Genomic DNA, 14,520 nt, shown 5'->3' on the forward strand with positions numbered 1-14,520 from the left:
CACAACATTGCTGTTTACTGCAGACAAACTGCTTTACGGTAGACTAAACGTGACGTGTGTTGTTGTGTGTTGTTACCGCGCTGGGAGGACGTTAATGAAACTGCCTAACAATAAACCCACAAAAAGAAACCAAGAACTCTCTCTCCTTGTTGTGCACTCTACTCTCTAAAAGCCGTAGATGTTATGACGTCATTGGGCAGGCAAGCTGTTTATATTGTGGGAAAGCGGACGTGAGAACAGGCTGTCCCCACTCAGGTCCGCATTGAGCTGGAGGGGGCGTGGCCTCCAGCTCCGACTGAATACCGGGAGTTTGTCGGGAGAAAATCTCTGCTGGGAGGTTGTCGGTAGAGGCGCTGAATACCGGGATTCTCCCGCTAAAAACGGGAGTGTTGGCAAGTATGGACTATTGGTGTGCACCCTGGACTCCCCTCCTGCGCTTGCACCAGGGGTGTATTTTACATGCCCGCATGCTGCATTCAGTAGTCCGCAGAGGTCAGCTATTGATGCTGTTGGTTTTGTTCCGTCAACAACCCACTCTGCCGCTCGCAAACCACGCTATCTGTGACGCCGTCACAAATGTCTCTGGCTTTGTGCGAGCCTCGAGTAACGCCGCCTCGACGTTGGCGCCGTCATGGTCACGGCTTGTTGAGCTCTTCTTCTGCAAGGATTGGAAGGCACATGATGCAAGAGCATGTCACACTCTTCTCTGGAGCGGCAGCAGTGTGTGTGTGTGTGTGTGTGTGTGTGTGTGTGTGTGTGTGTGTGTGTGTGTGTGTGTGTGTGTGTGTAGCGAGTGTGAATTAGTGCACATTGTGGGTGGCTGTAGGTGGCAGCTTGTGTTGAATGGGCATCTATTCTTCTCCTCGCTTTCAGCAGCCACTGAGAGATGAGAGGATTTATGTGCGAGTGTGTGTCTTGTCTCTAAACCAAAGATAGGCTGAACGTGGGTGAAGGCAGAGGTCACAAACAAGGTGTGTTTGCTTGACTTAGCGTGTGTGTGTGTGTGTGTGTGTGTGTGTGTGTGTGTGTGTGTGTGTGTGTGTGTGTATGGTAGCCAGATTGTAGAACACAGCAGTGACTCAGGAAGCCTTAAGAGAGGACGTCTGACACGCAGATGGAGGCGCAGACAAACCAAACAATGTTTTTTGGACTTTTTTGTATTTCTCCGAGCGAGCAGCCTCTCCAGGGATCCTTGTGGGTTTTTGTAGAGGTCAGGAACTTTCACAGAGACAAGAAATCCAAGTTAAGAAGAAAAAAGATTTATGAATGATTTCCCCTGTGGTGGATTTTAGACATGCTGATGAAATGAAATGCAGGTGCTTTTTATTTTATTGTAACTTTGGTTTTATTCAGGGATTTTTTTTTTTTGTCCACGTAGCAAAATGTTCCTACACATGGTGTTCATATGTAGCGTTTTGGAGACCTGGCATGGATGGATGGTTCAATATTTCAATCTGAAGGGCAACACCCGTGGCTTCTTGCTACTTTTACAGCATTTTTCTTTTTCAGTGCAAAACTGGCATGGAAACAGGAGTTCAGAACATTTGGCAAGTGTGAGTGTTCTGACGTCCGTCCCCCCAATCTGGTCAACAATTTGGAAGAGGCATTGCACCAGTGCACATGTGCAGTGTAGTTGAGTCATCCAACGTCTAACCCAAATCATAACAGAAGTCAAATTGATTTAAAATGTATGCGTAATAGTGTTGTAACCATACCAATATTTTGTTACCGGTACCGGTACTAAAATTATTTTAATACTTTTCGGTAGGGATGTCCGATAATGGCTTTTTGCCGATATCTGATATTCTGATATTGTCCAACTCTTTAATTACCGATACCGATATAAACCGATACCGATATCAACCGATATATACAGTCGTGGAATTAACACATTATTATGCCTAATTTGGACAACCAGGTATGGTGAAGATAAGGTACTTTTTTTTAAAAATTGTAAAATAAGATAAATAAATTAAAAACATTTTCTTGAATAAAAAAGAAAGTACAACAATATAAAAACAGTTACATAGAAACTAGTAATGAATGAAAATGAGTCAAATGAAGTGTTAAAGGTTAGTACTATTAGTGGAGCAGCAGCACGCACAATCATGTGTGCTTACGGACTGTATCCCTTGCAGACTGTATTGATATATATTGATATATAATGTAGGAAGCAGAATATTAATAACAGAAAGAAACAACCCTTTTGTGTGAATGAGTGTAAATGGGGGAGGGAGGTTTTTTGGGTTGGTGCACTAATTGTAAGTGTATCTTGTGTTTTTTATGTGGATTTAATTAAAAAAAAAACAACAAACAAAAAAAAACAAAAAACGATACCGATACCGATAATAAAAAAAACGATACCGATAATTTCCGATATTACATTTTAACGCATATATCGACATCTCTACTTTTCGGTACTTTTCTAAGTAAAGGGCACCACAAAAAAATTTGTTATTGGCTTTATTTGAACAAAAAATGTTAGAGTACATTAAACATATGTTTCTTATTGCAAGTTTGTCCTTAAATAAAATAGTGAACATACAAGACAACTTGTCTTTTAGTAGTAAGTAAACAAACAAAGGCTCCTAATTAGTCTGCTGACATATGCAGTAACATATTGTGTCATTTATACACCTATTATTTTGTACACATTATTAAGGACAAGTGGTAGAAAATGAATTATTAATCTACTTGTTCATTTACTGTTAATATCCGCTTACTTTCTCTTTGAACATGTTCTATCTACACTTCTGTTCAAATGTAATAATCACTTATTCTTCTCTTCTTTCATACTTTACATTAGTTTTGGATGATACCACAAATTTGGGTATCAATCCGATACCAAGTCGTTACAGGATCATACATTGGTCATATTCAAAGTCCTCATGTGTCCAGGGACATATTTACTGACTTTATAAACATTATATACATTTTAAAAACACAAAAGAAGATATCGTGATGCCAAAAATTATCGTCGTAATCATAGCAGAATCGACTAGATACGTGCCTGTACTTGGTATCATTACAGTGGATGTCAGGTGTAGATCCACCAATGGCGTTTGTTTACATTTTGATGCCGGTGAGCTACGGTGTGTAGTGAAGCATGTTTAGCTATTCCTCGTCCTCCAGTACTTGTAAGAAACTTACTTTATTTGTCGCCATGGAGATGAGGATTAGTGATTTAGAAGTAGCTAAAACACTGCTCACGGCGGCTGGACGTTAGCCGCTAGCTAGCTAGCTATGTCTTAAAGCAGCTCTTCCTGAGGGTGTTTCAGTGTTATAACTTCACCTTTATCTTTACTTTTTAAGCCAAAATGCGTCCGTTCTCCCTTTTCTGTCTACACACTGTGTCTGCTTGTAAGTACTCTGTGTGTGTGCACTGCCGAACATGCTCGTCTGCTCGTAAACCAGCAATGACACGGCGTGACTTCGACGCGGGCGCGGGGGCTTGAGGGACCGGTACGTTTCAGAGGCGGTATAGTACAGAAAAAGATTCATTAGTATCGCGGTACTACACTAATACCAGTATACCGTACAACCCTAATGCGTAGTAATAAAAGAAGTGTCATAAGCGCTACGGCTAAAGGTTAAAGGGATCGTTGGTTGGATCCTCAGCCCTGCCTGTTACCATGTCCAAGCATCAACATAATAGTGAGAGTCCAGTCCATAGTGGATCTAGTTAATAGTGTGAGTCCAGTCCATAGTGGATCTAACATAATAGTGTGAGAGTCCAGTCCATAGTGGATCTAACATAATAGTGAGAGTCCAGTCCATAGTGGATCTAACATAATAGTGTGAGAGTCCAGTCCATAGTGGATCTAACATAATAGTGTGAGAGTCCAGTCCATAGTGGATCTAACATAATAGTGTGAGAGTCCAGTCCATAGTGGATCTAACATAATAGTGTGAGAGTCCAGTCCATAGTGGATCTAACATAATAGTGTGAGAGTCCAGTCCTTAGTGGATCTAACATAATAGTGAGAGTCCAGTCCATAGTGGATCTAACATAATAGTGAGAGTCCAGTCCATAGTGGATCTAACATAATAGTGTGAGAGTCCAGTCCATAGTGGATCTAACATAATAGTGAGGGTCCAGTCCATAGTGGATCTAACATAATAGTGTGAGAGTCCAGTCCATAGTGGATCTAACATAATAGTGTGAGAGTCCAGTCCATAGTGGATCTAACATAATAGTGTGAGAGTCCAGTCCATAGTGGATCTAACATAATAGTGAGAGTCCAGTCCATAGTGGATCTAACATAATAGTGAGAGTCCAGTCCATAGTGGATCTAACATAATAGTGAGAGTCCAGTCCATAGTGGATGTAACATAATAGTGTGAGAGTCCAGTCCATAGTGGATCTAACATAATAGTGTGAGAGTCCAGTCCATAGTGGATCTAACATAATAGTGAAGGTTCAGTCCATAGTGGATCTAACATAATAGTGAGGGTCCAGTCCATAGTGGATCTAACATAATAGTGTGAGAGTCCAGTCCATAGTGGATCTAACATAATAGTGTGAGAGTCCAGTCCATAGTGGATCTAACATAATAGTGTGAGAGTCCAGTCCATAGTGGATCTAACATAATAGTGAGAGTCCAGTCCATAGTGGATCTAACATAATAGTGAGAGTCCAGTCCATAGTGGATCTAACATAATAGTGAGAGTCCAGTCCTTAGTGGATCTAACATAATAGTGAGAGTCCAGTCCATAGTGGATCTAACATAATAGTGAGAGTCCAGTCCATAGTGGATCCAACATAATAGTGAGGGTCCAGTCCATAGTGGATCTAACATAATAGTGTGAGAGTCCAGTCCATAGTGGATCTAACATAATAGTGTGAGAGTCCAGTCCATAGTGGATCTAACATAATAGTGTGAGAGTCCAGTCCTTAGTGGATCTAACATAATAGTGAGAGTCCAGTCCATAGTGGATCTAACATAATAGTGAGAGTCCAGTCCATAGTGGATCTAACATAATAGTGAGAGTCCAGTCCATAGTGGATCTAACATAATAGTGAGAGTCCAGTCCATAGTGGATCTAACATAATAGTGAGAGTCCAGTCCATAGTGGATCTAACATAATAGTGTGAGAGTCCAGTCTATAGTGGATCTAACATAACAGTGAGAGTCCAGTCCATAGTGGATCTAACATAATAGTGTGAGAGTCCAGTCCAAAGTGGATCTAACATAATAGTGAAAGTCCAGTCCATAGTGGATCCAACATAAACTTTAGTATGGGGAACATATTCTAAGTAACAAAGACTTAATTTAGAGTTATTTGGTTAGGGTTAGGGTTAAAGGGTTAGAGGGTTAGGGTTAGGATTTGAGGGTTAGGGTTACTGGCTTACTGGTTGTATAATAAGGCCATGCAGAATATGGCATTAATAAGTACTTAATAATGACTAATTCAGAGCCAATATGTTACTAATTTGCATGTTAATAAGCAACTATTAAATGGTGAATATGTTCCCCATACTAAAGTGTTACCATGTTTCTATTCCTGCTTGAACGATACACGAGCCTCCAGCTAGATGGCAGCAGTGGTGAAACTGATCAACCTGGTCAGCCCAGTAGAAGTACACGGGGACAGCGGTGTACGGAACTGACGGAGGAGGAGGAGAATCGGAGAGGTTTTTGACCAAAATTAGAAGAAAAATGGAGAAAGCTTCAGAGGCGAGGAACATAAGTCATTATTATAACAGGGGTAAATAGACCAGGACATACAACAAAGCATATACAACCCTCAGGTTTACCTTGGCCGTATTTTGATAATGGAATAATTGTATGCAGAATGCTGGAGCCAGCAACTCAAACAGTGGTTTGTATAAATAAATATTATAAAAGTATGTTTTTTTGACCAAACATAGTTACATGATCGATGCAGGGCTCGCTTGTCGACATTTCAAGCCCAGAGTTCTGACCCGCACTGTAGACAAAGGAATGATCAATTATAATCATTTACTTGTTTCTTTTGCCTCTAATCAAATTGCACGCTGCAGTGTTTGCCAGATGGGAAGGGAAGAACTGATATGCCCCGAGCTAATTATTACCTCTGTAGTGTCACGGGGGGGTTCTGTTGAAAGGGGGCCCTTTGTCACTTGATAGGAGGGTTCGGGATGCATGAATGATCCAGATCACTCACTTTCCTTCTTCTACTGTTGCAATGTTGTATTTGGACATGAATGGAAGGCTAAAATGGCGTGTTTGTGTGATTGTCTATAAATGAAGGCAGTAAACTTCAGCTGCATCCGGCCACCCCCACCCCGCCTCCCCCCTTCACAGGATTAGTGACACAGGATCCCTCCTGGCAGAAATAGCCAGGAACCAAGGCCAATACTTCAGAATATGGGAACTTCCGTCGTCGCTTAGTGTGTTGGGTTTATTTGTATCAACGGCTAATTGACCTTGTTTCCTCCCAGGTGCAGAACTCATTCAGTAGGATTTCTTGCAAAATGAAATGTCATTTATGGAAAATTGTACTCGGCTCTGTTCCTTGTAAAGTAATTTTACTTCATAATTTTGATTGAACTCTTAAAAAATAGGCCCTGATCCAGACCCCCTAAAAGTATGATTTCAGCACAGCAGGTTCGTGGAGTACGTAGCGGTCGTTTTTTAGCAGACACAATTTTAATTGTGTTTTTGGAAAACATTTGCACACAAAAACGTCAACAAAACTACAGGATAAATTCAGGATTTAACCGCAAAGTTTTTCCACCAATATCTCGATCCTGTGATTTTGTGATAATTGTTGTGTCGGAAGGAAAACATCTACGATATTTTGCACACTGGGCAAACTAAAAGTTTTTTACGATGATAGTCTTTAGGAAGTAAGTAAAGTACATTTTATTTATAAACAACTTTTCACAGATAAAATCACAAAGTGCTTGTCAAGACGGGGGAGGGGCAATCGAAGCACTCCGGACAGGACGTGCAGGTAGGAACATGGTTTATTTTTCGAAAGTACAAACAAGTACCAAAAACTGAAAACAAGCCAGAGAAAAAATGTGCCGATCGCACTCAAAGCTAAGGCTAACACTTAGCATAGGCAAGAAGACAAGGAATACTCACGTAACTGTAGCAAAAGCAAACAATGAAGCCAGGCCGACTGACCGGCAAAGGCAGGATTAAATAGTCCCTCTGATTAGGACTCGGGGAAACAGGTGAGCGTCTCGAGCACCAATCAGAGACAGTAGTCCTGCACTGCACTCTAGTCCTTCACTCTCACGTTCTTCATCCACGAATCTTTCATCCTCGCTCAAATTAATGGGGTAATCGTCGCTTTCTCGGTCCGAATCGCTCTCGCTGCTGGTGTAAACAATGTGCAAATGTGAGGAGCCCTTCAACCTGTGACATCACGCTACTTCCGGTACAGGCAAGGCTTTTTTTATCAGCGACCAAAAGTTGCGAACTTTATCGTCGATGTTCTCTACTAAATCCTTTCAGCAAAAATATGGCAATATCGCGAAATTATCAAGTATGACACATAGAATGGATCTGCTATCCCTGTTTAAATCAGAAAAAATCATTTCTGTAGGCCTTTAAACCACAATGCCTCGGTAAGTCGCTGTTTTCACCACATGTATCGGGATCATTTTATATGATCATTTTGAAAAAAAAAGTTATACGGCCAATGGCCGCGTTATACCGAACTTTGAGTGTATCTGTGAGCCAAAGACACAAAACAACAAAAGGAGATCAATAATTGTGTGATAATTGATACACTATATTACCAAAAGTATTTGACCACCTGCCTTGACTCACATATGAACTTCAAGTGCCATCCCATGGAATTGTCCAAAATGTTTTGGTATCCTGGAGCATTCAAAGTTCCTTTCACTGGAACTGAGGGGCCAAGCCCAACTCCTGAAAAACTGCTCTCGAGTCCAGTGGCGACGTGCTTTACACCACTGCATCCCACGTTTTGCATTGGACTTGGTGATGTATGGCTTAGATGCAGCTGCTCGGCCATGGAAACCCATTACATGAAGCTCTCTGCGTACTGTACGTGGGCTAATTGGAAGGTGACATGAAGTTTGGAGCTCTGTAGCAACTGACTGTGCAGAAAGTCTTTGCACTATGCTGACCTCTCTGGCAGTTTACCTGGCCTACCACTTGGTGGCTGACTTGCTGTTGTTCCCAAACTCTTCACTTTTATTATAATAAAGTTGACTTTGGAATATTTAGGAGCGAGGAAATTTCACGACTGGATTTGGTGCTCAGGTGGCATCCTGTGACAGTTCCACGCTGGAAATCACTGAGAGCGGCCCATTCTTTCACACATGTTTGTAGAAACAGTCTCCATGCCTAAGTGCTTGATTTGATACACCGGGCCAAGTGATTAGGACACCTGATTGTCATCATTTGGATGGGTGGCCATATACTTTTGGCAATATAGTGTATGTTGGAAGACAACCATACCTCAGGATTTTTATGTAAATAAAGAAGCTGAAAATCAAAAAAATGTTGATTATGAAAACACACTTATGAAGCAGACATGTCCAATTACATTTTCTTTTCAGAAGTTTTCAAATAACTGATGAAAATAACACAAACAAGCCATTTAATACCTTATCCATTTTTTTTTTGCTGTCATCACTAGTTACAATGTTTTTTTAAAATGTATAAGTTGGTTTTCATTGGTTGTTAAGATATCTTTCTGAGAACCAGCGTCCTTTGCAGTGGACCTTTGGTTTTGGTCTATTTGTTTTGTTTGTTTTGCTCCACATTTCGGCAAGAAATGTCCATCTGTGGTGGTCAGAGTGTCAGATAGTGATACTACTACATGGAGGATCATACATTGGGCAACCCTGTCCCTGATAATAATATTTGTAGTTCGGCAATGTTTGATTTCCAATTTTTTCCATTTTGACTCTACAAATTTTCTGGAAGTGTTTTTTGGGCAACTGAGCATTTTTTATTTTTGCATTCAACTTCTCCGTTCTTCAACTGGTTTCAATACACAATTGTCTTCTTGTACATTGTGTTATCAACAATATCCTCTTGAGACAGTAACACTGCCAGTGATACTAGTAAGTGAGTTCTGCTTTTGTTGTCTCGCTCCATAAGTGTTCTGTGTTCATCGTAAGTCCCGTCAATGAAGACTGTAGATCACATTCCTATTTGTTTATAAATGAATCCAGGAGGGAGGTCAGTCATTTGTGTTCAGTCATCACATTGAACCAGGCCCGGCCCTAACCAATCTGGCGCCCTAGGCAAGATTTTAGGTGGCGCCCCCCCACATCGGCAGTGAAGTGTATATACTCACAAGAAACCGAATAGCTTTGTCTTTGACCTTTTTTTTTACTTAAAGAAAGCAAATTAACAATCAGAATAGTTAACAAGATAAAAAAAAATATGGATAAATAAATGAATACAAAAAATAAAAAATGAATATATGAAATACAATATTTTTTACATACATAAACACAAAATAAAACGTGTCAACAAGTTGCATAAAATAAATTAAAAATACAATATAAATAAGGCACTGCACAAAACAAGATATCAAACCAGTATGACTTTAACAACTATATTACAAAAAAAGGGGATCCTACAGAGTTCTCTATTTGTGCTTTTTAATATTGCATTAACTAGAATGACTTACAAATGACTGTACACCAGGGAGTACTGTAATTACCTAACGTTACATTATTATTTTCCATAACAATTTAGCCCCCTCCACAATATTAACCCGACGTTAAAACAGAACTAGCTATTTATTGATTAGCAATTGCCGAATCATGTAACATTAGCTTAATGCTAAAAAGCCAGGTTACTATCACATTCTGTAACAGACAAATAATTTCATGTAGGCTAACGTTACCTACCTGCTACCTCTGTCTTTTTCTCGTTTCTCCTCTTCTTTTCTCTTTTTTCTTCCCTGGGCACCTGACAGTTTTGGCCGTTTTGACATCTTGTGTTGATTTTTTGATGTGGGACGTCCAAAAAGAGTCATGATACGGGAAGGGAGGGGGCGCACCGTGCCGGGGGAGGGGGGGGGGGGGGGGGGGGGGGCGTAATGTTGTAACAAATAATATTTCTATTAAATAGGCTTTACTTTGCATTTTAATTAACGTGGGATTATTTTATGTATTTAGAAATAATAGTACCAACTTTTTTTTCTTTTTTTTCCTCCAACATTTGTGGCACTGGCGTGGCGCCCCCTGATGAACGGCGCCCTTACCATTTGCCTATACGGCCTATGCCACGGGCCGGCCCTGCATTGAACAGAAAAGCAAGACGGATGATTTGAGCAATGCGACCTGATAAATCGGTGCTTTCCTAAAACCGTTTTCCTGAAGTGCACGTTAGACTTGTGTGTTTATTATTTATTATCACTTATTGGTGACAATCTACTTGTTGATAGCCAGAGAGGTGCAAACTAGAAAGCTAGCAACACTGCGTCTCTCTTGAGCCTTGTTCAAAAATGTCCCAGAAGAATTCAAGAGACTCCACCGTCCGATTCTGCCAAACTAAATACGGCTTATGAAATGGAAATTTTGAGGCCATTCACTGAGTGCCAGGAATATTTTTTTTATAAATGAATTATTGGTAGTAATGAAAAGCAGACTCCACAGAAATAGACCAGCATCGACACCTGCTTTTTCTGGGTTAACAAAGTCCATGTAACTGAATTTGTCAAAGGGTGTTTGGGTGATTAGGATTAGCATGACTTCAAAGGTGTCTTTTGTGAGATTTAGGAAACTGTTGCAATGTGTGTGGAAAGGAAAATTGCAAGCGGCAATGACCAATTTGAACTTTGACACCCCTCCCAACCCAACACATCTTAAGTTGGATATCATTTCGGGTTAAACTGAACCGACAAGGAGCTGAGTTGATTTGACCAAAGAGTTTATTCAAACTTTTGTCCCCATGTAGTAATAATAATAATAATGGATTTGAGTTATTTAGCATTTTTTCTAGACATTCAAAGCACTTTACAGTGAAAACTGAGAACCCATCATTCATTCACTCCACATTCATGCTATAGTGGTGGTAGGCTACATTTGTAGGATTCAAGTAACTTGCAGTTGTTACTCAAAATGAATACGGTTCTCGCTGGGACATCACCGATTAAATCACATTTGCTCAAAGGTTTATAATCATTAGATATACAAATGGTGGATTATTGTGTTCATGGCTGTCAATCAGGGCTACCTTGAGTTGTAAAGGATTAAAGAACGTATTCTATGGTTGCTTTATTGATGTCGAACCAATGTAGTGTTGTCCCGATACCAATATTTTGGTACCAGTACCAAAATTATTTCGATACTTTTCGGTACTTTTCTAAATAAAGGGGACCACAAAGAAATTGCATTATTGGCTTTAATTTAACAGAAAGTGAACATAGAAGACAACTTGTCTTTTAGTAGTAAGTAAACAAACAAAGGCTCCTAATTAGTCTGCTGACATATGCAGTAACATATTGTGTCATTTTCCATTCTATTATTTTGTCAACATTATTAAGGACAAGTGGTAGAAAATGAATTATTAATCTACTTGTTCATTTACTGTTAATATCTGCTTACTTTTTCTTTTAACATGTTCTATCTACACTTCTTTAAAATGTAATAATCACTTATTCTTCTGTTGTGTGATACTTTACATTAGTTTTGGATGATACCACAAATTTAGGTATCAATCTGATACCAAGTCGTTACAGGATCATACATTGGTCATATTCAAAGTCCTCATGTGTCCAGGGACATATTTACTGACTTTATAAACATAATACACAGTTTAAAAAAAATGAAAGAAGATGTTGTGATGCCGAAAAATATCCATGTAATCATAGTAGTATCGACGAGATACGCTCCTGTACTTGGTATCATTACAGTGGATGTTAGGTGTAGATCCACCAATGGCGTTTGTTTACATTTTGAAGCCGGTGAGCTACGGACCGGTACTTTTCAGAGGCGGTATAGTACAGAATATGATTCATTAGTATCAGGGTACAACACCAGTCCAGCAATAAAACCATACTTGCCAACCTTGAGACCTCCGATTCCGGGGGTTGGGGCGTGGTCGGGGGTGGGGCGGGGGCGTGGTTGGGACGGGGGCGTGGCTGGGGGCGTGGTTAAGAGGGGAGGAGTATATTTACAGCTAGAATCCACCAACTCGAGTATTTCATATATGTTTCATATATATATATATATATATCTATATATATATATATATATATATATATATATATATATAGATATATATATATATATATATATATATCTATATATATATATATATCTATATATATATATATAGATATATATATATATACAGATATATCTATATATATCTATATATATATATATATATATCTATATATAGATATATATAGATATATATGTATATATATATATATCTATATATATATATATATATATATATATATATATATATATATATATATATATATATATATATATATATATATATATATATATATATATATGTATGAAATACTTGACTTTCAGTGAATTCTAGCTATGTATATATATATTTATTTTATTATACATATAAATAAAAGAAATACTTGAATTTCAGTGTTCCGGAGGCTATCCAGTAGATGGCAGTATTGTCCTGTTTAAGAGTGTCACAACTTTGCTGTTTAGGGCAGACAAACTGCTTTACGGTAGACGAAAACGTGACTGCTGTTGTTGTGTGTTGTTACCGCGCTGGGAGGACGTTAATGAAAGTGCCTAACAATAAACCCACATAAGAAACCAAGAACTCGCCCTCGATCATTCTACAGTTATGACGTGATTGGGCAGGCACGCTGTTTATATCGTGGGAAAGCGGACGTGAAAACAGGCTGTCCCCACTCAGGTCCGCATGGAGCTGGAGGGGGCGTGGCCTCCAGCTCCGGCTGAATTCCGGGAGATTTTCGGGAGAAAATTTCTCCCGGGAGGTTTTTGGGAGAGGCGCTGAATTCCGGGAGTCTCCCGGAAAATCCGGGAGGGTTGGCAAGTATGAATAAAACTGAGAAATTTCAAATTGATTGACAAGGATTATTGACAGTTAAAGTACCAATGATGTGGTGAAATTACCCTCTGCATTTGACCCATCCTCGAGGGTAATGGGTCAAATGCAGAGGTTCATTTCACCACACCTGGTGTGTGTGTGACTATCAGTGGTACTATAACCTTTTTTTTTTTGTATCATGATTAAGTCTAAACCAGCTGGATGACATGGCCACAAATGAAGCTTGGATAAGATGGATTGCCATTGGTTGACGTTCCGATATGACCTTGACTACTCGCTATAGATTAAAGGCTTAAGTGTGTCTAACCTGTGACCACATATAGTCGTTGTGTTTGCTTGGGTCGCTATTTAAGTAGCTACCGTGCGAGAGCAAACAGAGCCTCAAACTAAACGCGAAGGCCGTCTTCTCCCGTCAGGCTGTTCTTTATTGCCTTTAAAGGCCTACTGAAAGCCACTACTAGCGACCACGCAGTCTGATAGTTTATATATCAATGATGAAATCTTAACATTGCAACACATGCCAATACGGCCGGGTTAACTTATAAAGTGACTTTTAAAACTTCCCGGGAAATATCCGGCTGAAACGCCGCGGTATGATGACATATGCGCGTGACGAAGTCCGAGTAACGGAAGTTATGGTACCCCGTAGAATCCTATACAAAAAGCTCTGTTTTCATTTCATAATTCCACAGTATTCTGGACATCTTTTGCAATTTGTTTAATGAACAATGAAGGCTGCAAAGAAGACAGTTGTAGGTGGGATCGGTGTATTAGCAGCGGACTACAGCAACACAACCAGGAGGACTTTGTTGGAGCGCTAGCCGCGCTAGCCGCGCTAGCCGCGCTAGCCGCGCTAGCCGCGCTAGCCGCGCTAGCCGCGCTAGCCGCGCTAGCCGCCGACCTCACCTTGACTTCCTACGTCTCCGGGCCGCCAAACGCATCGGGTGAAGTCCTTCGTCCTTCTGCCGATCGCTGGAACGCAGGTGAGCACGGGTGTTGATGAGTAGATGAGGGCTGGCTGGCGTAGGTGGAGAGCTAATGTTTTTAGCATAGCTCTGTGAGGTCCCGTTGCTAAGTTGCTAAGTTAGCTTCAATGGCGTCGTTAGCACAGCATTGTTAACCTTCGCCAGCCTGGAAAGCATTAACCGTGTATTTACATGTCCACGGTTTAATAGTATTGTTGATTTTCTATCTATCCTTCCAGTCAGGGGTTTATTTTTTTGTTTCTATATGCAGTTAAAGCACGATGCTATCATGTTAGCTCGTAGCTAAAGCATTTCGCCGATGTATTGTCGTGGAGATAAAAGGCACTGAATGTCCATTTCGCGTTCTCGACTCTCATTTTCAAGAGGATATAGTATCCCAGGTGGTTTAAAATACAAATCCGTGATCCACAATAAAAAAAGGAGAGTGTGGAATCCAATGAGCCAGCTTGTACCTAAGTTACGGTCAGAGCGGAAAAAGATACGTCCTGCACTGCACTCTAGTCCTTCACTGTAACGTTCCTCATCCACAAATCTTTCATCCTCGCTCA

At 40.2% G+C, this 14,520-nt stretch overlaps 1 protein-coding gene across 3 annotated transcripts in view; it reads left to right on the forward strand.

Moving 5' to 3' along the window:
• klf12b (Kruppel like factor 12b) overlaps window positions 1–14,520 on the forward strand; it is a 130,964-nt gene that overhangs the window by 36,499 nt on the left and 79,945 nt on the right. The window contains exon 1 of one of the 3 annotated variants that reach the window (XM_062061816.1): window positions 886–971. The exons of 1 other annotated variant lie outside the window; for it this stretch is intronic. The gene's annotated coding sequence lies outside the window, so the exon portion shown is untranslated. Of the gene's footprint in view, window positions 1–885; window positions 972–9,013; window positions 9,035–14,520 lie in introns of those variants that run through there. One more of the 3 variants, XM_062061813.1, reaches the window with a different exon arrangement.

The sequence above is a fragment of the Entelurus aequoreus genome, linkage group LG10, assembly GCF_033978785.1.
Source record: "Entelurus aequoreus isolate RoL-2023_Sb linkage group LG10, RoL_Eaeq_v1.1, whole genome shotgun sequence".
NCBI classification, from domain to species: Eukaryota; Metazoa; Chordata; class Actinopteri; order Syngnathiformes; family Syngnathidae; genus Entelurus; species Entelurus aequoreus.